The sequence below is a fragment of the Acanthisitta chloris genome, unplaced genomic scaffold, assembly GCF_000695815.1.
Source record: "Acanthisitta chloris isolate BGI_N310 unplaced genomic scaffold, ASM69581v1 scaffold765, whole genome shotgun sequence".
NCBI classification, from domain to species: Eukaryota; Metazoa; Chordata; class Aves; order Passeriformes; family Acanthisittidae; genus Acanthisitta; species Acanthisitta chloris.
This window is the reverse complement of record NW_008675176.1, coordinates 123,466-130,430: the sequence shown is the minus strand read 5'-3', so window position 1 is coordinate 130,430 and position 6,965 is coordinate 123,466. Positions and strand designations below refer to the sequence as shown.

General features: G+C 36.3%; 1 protein-coding gene across 1 annotated transcript in view; it reads left to right on the top strand.

The window, feature by feature from the left end:
* LOC103803075 (E3 ubiquitin-protein ligase parkin-like) overlaps positions 1-6,965 on the top strand; it is a gene marked incomplete at both ends in the record, with an annotated part of 123,645 nt that overhangs the window by 352 nt on the left and 116,328 nt on the right. The window lies entirely within an intron of this gene.

Below are 6,965 nucleotides of genomic sequence, written 5' to 3'. Positions count from 1 at the left end.
AAGAGAGAGAATACGAGAGAGAGAGTGCACGAGAGAGCTGTGCCTAGTGAATAAATGTTTACTGACTACAGAAGCAAGCCATGCACAATTTCTGTATCTGTTCAATTTCTATCTTACTTATTCCATTTGAATCTTAATGAAGAAGGATGTGAATAAATTGCTCTAAGTCAGGCTGCACAGTCATCACATTTTATAGAATTTGTAACCCAATTGTGACCCCTGGAGGATAGCTACAGGGCTGCTGCTGCTCGTGTGCTGCTGTGCCTGCACAGGTGAACGCGCTGCTGGGGGGATGGTTCCAGATCAGAAAGCCCACAGAAGTGTACTGCAAACCACTGAACTCATAAATGTGGGAAGCTATAAGAGGAGCAGGGAGCACAGAAGAGCAGCTATAAGCAGATATCTGAATTTCAGCTTCTGAAGGTTTGTGAATTGTTCAATAAATGCAGAGGGCCATTCATCTGTGGTGAGCAGTAGTAAGCATGGAAAGATAGGTTCAACTTTCTCTTTGCTACTGCTACTAATGCAGCCACAGTTGCTTTATAAATGTTTTTGTTTATCCTGTATGTGCATTTGGCAGTTCACTTGGATAGCCAGGGTTTAGCATTAGGTCACACATCTAAGACAATTGGGGAACTCGGGGAAACCCTTTCACCTGACTGCAAATCCTGATTTACTGAAATTGCTGTCCCTCTGCAGTGGTGTCAAGGAGGTGCAGATGTAATCTGTAGCAGTGCAGGTGATTGTTTGAAAGATTCCTCACAGGCAGAACTATTCAGATTAATTTGCACTCATATTTCAGATGTGTTGCTGTACTTAGAATGGCTGCTAAGTCCAAGTACAGAAAGTCACCACTGTATTGGTGACCTATCACTGTTTCTCCTTGGGTATGATATTTATTGCTTTGCAAAGGTCTTTAGGGAGTTTCAGCACACAAATGAAGGTATAGAAATATTAATTGTTGTCAGTCTCCAGTGCATCAGTTGTGTATAGTGTGAATACATGCATGGCAAAAATGGCAATTTCACTTACATGTGAAAATATATATATATCTACAAGTGTAAGAATAAAAAAAAAAATCATGTGAACTGTAGAAGTTGTTGGTTGCTAGATTTATGTGTCTGTGTTGTTCTGTCAAAAGCTTCTGAACCACTTCGCTTTTCCTGGGAAGCTGTAGGTGTTGGTGTTACTGCCATTTTATGTCAGCATGAAACAGATTTTCAGCCCAGTTTTGCACTTGTAACCAAGTTTGTTGTCAGCTACAACATACAGTCTGTTGCCAGGGTAAATTAAAAATTGCATTTCTTTGGAATGTCAGAATTACCATATGGAGTCAAGACTTTATGTTATTTATGAAACTGGACCTAATCTCATGTCTATGACTCTTGGCTTCTAAAGCAGATAGGAGGTTTGAAAGCTGTTTCAGATGATATAATCCATATTTCTGTATTTAGGTACCTTATATATTACAATGATTAATATCATCACTGGTGGATCAACATTTTTATTCTTGATATTTGATTAAGTGTATTCTACTTTGCTTCTGTGTCTGAATTTTGTCATGTATTTGTGTAGGTATATTTCTTTATTGTGGAAATTTGTCAGCACAAGAATAGTTGAGGGTTTAAGGTGTTTGGGTTCCTATGTTAGGCTGTTTAGGTATTTTTGCATAAGAAGCTGAATGCTAGTAAAACTTGGGTGCTTGTGAAAAGCTAACTGCTGGCATTTATGTTGCATCTGTAATTTCAGAGTTAACGTCACGTACAAGCAAATTAACTAGGTCTTGTTTTCTAGACCTATGGATTTGTATGCAGAAGAAGAAAAACATAGTATTAGTTTGTACTCAGCTGACACTTTAAACTTTCTTCATTTTATGATAACATAGAATTTCTAGTAAGACCATTTTGGCATTCCATTTTTTTTAAATTGCTTTTGAACTTAATTTGCCCAAGGTACTGTGGAAGAATCTAGAGGTCAGGAAGGAGAACTGATGGTATTACAGATAATGAGATTATGGAGGACACAGGAAAAGCTGCAGTAGTTGCAGGAGTATGGGGCAGGGATACAGGAAATACTCCAGGATAGCAAACTTTATTGGTTTCACAGCTCACAGAACAACTAGATTTGGCTTGACAGCTACTTTAGGATCTCAGACAGCTGATACAAAACAAAACTGAAAATGTGAAAGCTGTGTTTGTTTTCCTCCTTGGAGAGAAGGGAAAATCTTCCCTGCTAGCTGAAATTTGTAAAAAAGAAATGAAGTTGGAATGGACGGACATTAAAGAGAAATTATTATAAGAAAGAAAGTGTCAAGTTGAGATCTTAAATAAGTAATTTGATATCAACAACAACAGTAAAAAAAATATAGGAAAGATGGAAGTGAAATATGTGTGGAGACATTTAATTTGGTACTGCAGATAAGTGTTTTGTCCTTGAAAAAAGAGAGGAAGATTAGACACTGATTCAACTGTACACAGGGGAGATCAGTATCTAAGCTAGTGACTAAAAGACAAGTAGTGAAATTAGAGCCATGGTAAGGAAAGATTGGTAATGACTGGATGAAGAATGAGACCTGCAAATTTGAATCTCATAAGAAGGAATTAGAGCAATAAGCTGCTTCCTAAAAGCATAGCAAATGGTGTCACTTTAAGGGTGCTAAATATTCTGAAGAATGATGAAGAGCTCCCTGCTGATTACAGTTCACTTTGGAAGGAGCAGAAGTAATTAATTAATATACACCCAAAGATAGGAATTCTTTTAGAAGACTGTCATGAGTATGGGAGAATTGTGGTACGATCTTCTTAAGGCAATCATAAGAGCAAAAGAAGAATAGAACCATAACAGAGTCACAAATGGAATAAACTCTAAGCGTTAAGAGGAGGTGACTGCTTTACAATATTGTCCTTGCCTCCAGGAACAGCAAAATCAGTTAACAAAGCTTCTGGAAGCAAAATATGTAATATGTATTTATACACAATTTTGCTCAATGCAAACAGTTAGAAATTTACTGCTGTAGTAGCAGCAATATATTCGTACAGACTTCTCCTTTCTTGAAGAACTCAAAATTCCCTTGTGTGAAGAAGCTCTTTGCAGTTTGTAGGAGAGATTCCCTGCCTTGCAGAGCTTACAGTGTGAATGAATAAAGCAGACAAATGATGTGATGGTAATCAGTAGCTTAGCTTGTCCACAGTCAGTAGCAAAACAGGGATAGAATCAAGTCTTCTGTTTCCCACTCTAGTAGCATTTCTGACAGCGTTTCCTCTGTGAGGTAAATCTAGAAAATACTGTTCTTTGAAACAGAAAACGACTAAACGTGATTAGTAGCAGGACTTGTTAGCTTTAGCAGAGTGCTCCACTGACACAGCTTCTGAGTCAGAGTTAGCCCACATTTGTCTGGAGCATAGGCTTGAGGCTCGGGCTGTAGGTGTCATGTGAATTTGGCTTTGTTTGCGTCCATCCGTATAGGTACTTGCCTAAAATTATTTATACATTCAAGGAACAAACAGACATGACTAAAAGTTATTGTTAAACACTGGTTTGTGGGCTCATAAGCGTAACTGAAAATGAGTGAAAAGGAAAGGCAGAACTGTAATAGCAACATAGATGAGCATGTATATAGAAGAGGGAAAAGAGAAGTGGTAGGGGAGACATGGTGCTACTAGTTTTAGCAGGAACAAGTACTTGAACAATGGAACATTGCATTTCATCGAAGAAGGACCTTGTGTACCTAAATGTATGCCAACTTTCTTACTCTCTAAGTAGAGCTCAGTACAACAGTGATTCCAGCAGTTCTTGTATTTCCCTGTTTCATTTTACTGAAGGTTCAATGAAGAAACCTGGTGACAGAGTGCAAAATGTATCCCTGACCAGCAAAAAGCCCCATGTTTAGTTATAACCCACTGAACACTAAGATTAGATTGGGTCTTTTGACAAACACAAATACTGCCTTATGTTGCAACCTACAGTTTTATATACAGGATACCAAATCACTCACAGGAACATCTTTGATATTCAGAAGTTTTGTGGGTTACAGAATGCAGTTCAGCCAACATTTGCATACTTAAATGCTGTTTGTAGAGATTTGCTCACAGATATACTGACTGAATCAATCATCGTATGTGAGATTCAAAGAGAGAAAATCATTTTTGTGTGTGTGTAAGTCAGTATTTTTGGTCAATATTTGATTGACCCGTGGGTCTTTTCTGCCTTATAAAGCTGGAAATAATGTGTATTGTACTTCTTCAAAACAGGAAAAGCTAGCTGAAGAATACTTAGGTATATTATAGTAATAAAGGAAATCTAGAGATGCCACATCTGTGTTGTCACTAATGTGGACTTGGCTAAATGAGAGGATAATGATACTTCTCACTCTTGTTTCTTTTGATGGCTACAGACTCACTGTGATAACAGAGATGATTTGAATAAGTTTTTCCGAGACTTCTGATGGGCCTCATGGTATTGTATGCCCATAATGAATGTGGAAAGTACTGTGTAGCCATATTTAGTGTGAAATTAAGTCAGGACTAGCTCAGGTCTGCAGATTTTCCTTATCTTTTTAAGAGAATACATTGTTCATTATTTTTCTGGCAGATCAAGAGCTAAATGCATTAATAGATTAGACCTTCAAGCCCAGTAACATATTTCCATTCTGCTTTAAAATGCATTTCTATTCTATCATCTTTATGATAAGTTTTTCCTGGAAGTAGAAGACTATGAAAAATATTTAACTAGACATAAAGGAGGGATAAATTATCTTCAAGTAGTTTGGTAGTTCCAAAAAGTGAATTGTGCAGTTCTGAATGGACTACAGATTCTAATATGGCCTTGAACTTTGCTGGTTCCTTCTTGATTCATCTGACATTTCTTACTGTGTTTTAGATGGACTACTGATGGTTGAGGAGGAAATGTTATAGGGTTTTCCTTGCAAACTTTCTGCAGTGCATACTCTGTACCTATTTGTATTTGGTTTCTTGACGTGTCTGGGTTTTGGTGTGTAGATGAATTCTGTGCTGGCCATTAAATCTGGTTCATTTTTCCCTGGAATAGGGTTGCTGGTTGCAACATCCTTATAGGAGTCTTTTTGTCTCGTAATATTTCTGAATGGCTTGTGCTGCCCTTTTAGAATAATTTCCAGATTTCTAAATATGAGTTTTTTTTGTTTTCCGCTTTGCTGACAGTTTCAGTAAGTTGGGAGTCTATTGAATTGATTTCCATTCCTCCTATGGTTGTTATATGTTGTTCTTGTATGTGAGAACGTGTTCAACGGCAGATGAATTTTTTTTTAAACTTCATTTCTCTTAGGTAGTTAAAAATTACTACATTGAGGCCATTAAGTGAATTTTACAAAATTAATTTCTGAAAGAGCAGTTGCTTTGTGTGGGACTGATAGAGAAACTGCGATACTATTAGCATGAACTATGGAATGTTGATAAAACACTCTACTTCTTCTGAAGATGTATATAGTGTTCAGAATGAAATTGTCTTGAAAATTGCACTAATATTAGATGTGCTTTTGTTTTCTACCTACATACTTGCTTTAGGCAGCATTTGTTGGATATTTCCCCTTCATCATGAGTATAACCCCATTCATATGTTCACAATGCTGTCTACTTTATGACATGGACCCTTTTTTAGGTTGCAGGAGAGAAAATGTTTAAGGAAAAAAACTTTAAAATTATATAGTTGTTATAATTGTGGCAGTGAGTAGTAACTTTTATGAGCCTGTAAATCATTACAGTAAAAGAAAGGTCATCCCACATCTTTCATTCATCACCTTTCTCAATTGCTTTGGTGAAAAAAATACTTAGCATACTGAACACCATTACCAAAAGCTATAGTTGAATAAACAGAAGGTCAAGGGTAGTAGGTATATTTCCTTCCTTCCTCCTTTGTTTTCCTCAAAAGGAAAACATAGTATTAACTGTTTTGGTAGGCTACATTTATAATGAAGGATCCATAGAGATTATGCATTTTCTCATTCATACCTAAAATAGAACACAGGCAAATATTTTTATTGTCTTGAAAAACAAGCAGAAATTACGATTCAATAAACTCTTTATATAGTGAAAATACTGGATTAAGTATTGGGAAATTGGGACAGAGTATCTGTGGATTTTTTTTGGCACTGAGAATGTTCTGTCAGGAAAATAAAATTAAAAAGGAAGAATGGAAGCTTCAGTGTTTGAAATCTATTTTAAATAGCAGGTAGCATACCAAATATGCCTCCTCAACAGAAAAGTGAGATGCAGTTCCTTGCCATATCTCTTTGTTTTAGTCTTAATTTTAATTATTTAAATCTTCACAGCTATTTAATACACCATTCTGGGTTTTCTTCTCTTATTTTTGTTTTTTGAGCTTTCTCACTCATTGTAGTTGAAAATGTGGAAGGGAAGCATAAATGCTTCATATTTGGTTACAGTTTTCATTACATATGAACCTCCATACTCTAGGAGATGCAGAATTATTCCTGTGAGGCATGGCTTTGCGGGGGGATGGAATGGGGAGTAAGGGGAGAATAAATGAAAAGAACAGAGTTGTTGCATTGTGACAACAAAGGCTCCTTGAAATGAAATAAAATGAGTCATCCTAAAAAGATATACACCAATACAGGCTTAAGGAGAAAGAAGACAATTATTTTAGGAGTTATTAAAACCATAGTAGGTAAATAATTCCTTATGTATCCTTGGAGTAACCCTCAATGAATTTACAATTCCTAGAAGCTTTCTTACATACTCTACAAACCTGTCAAAGAAATGAATGTGAAGTGTTTTAAAAAAAATAAATCAGTAATAAGGGAACAGTGGAGCAATACAATTTTCTCTCCTCATTTAGACTACATAAAGCAGCAAAAGTACCTGTTTCACAAATTAATCACTTTATTCATATACAGAGCAGGTTGTTATTTCATTTTTCCAGGTAAAACATTGGTCCATCGATTTAGTGAGAATGATGCCATTGACTTTCCA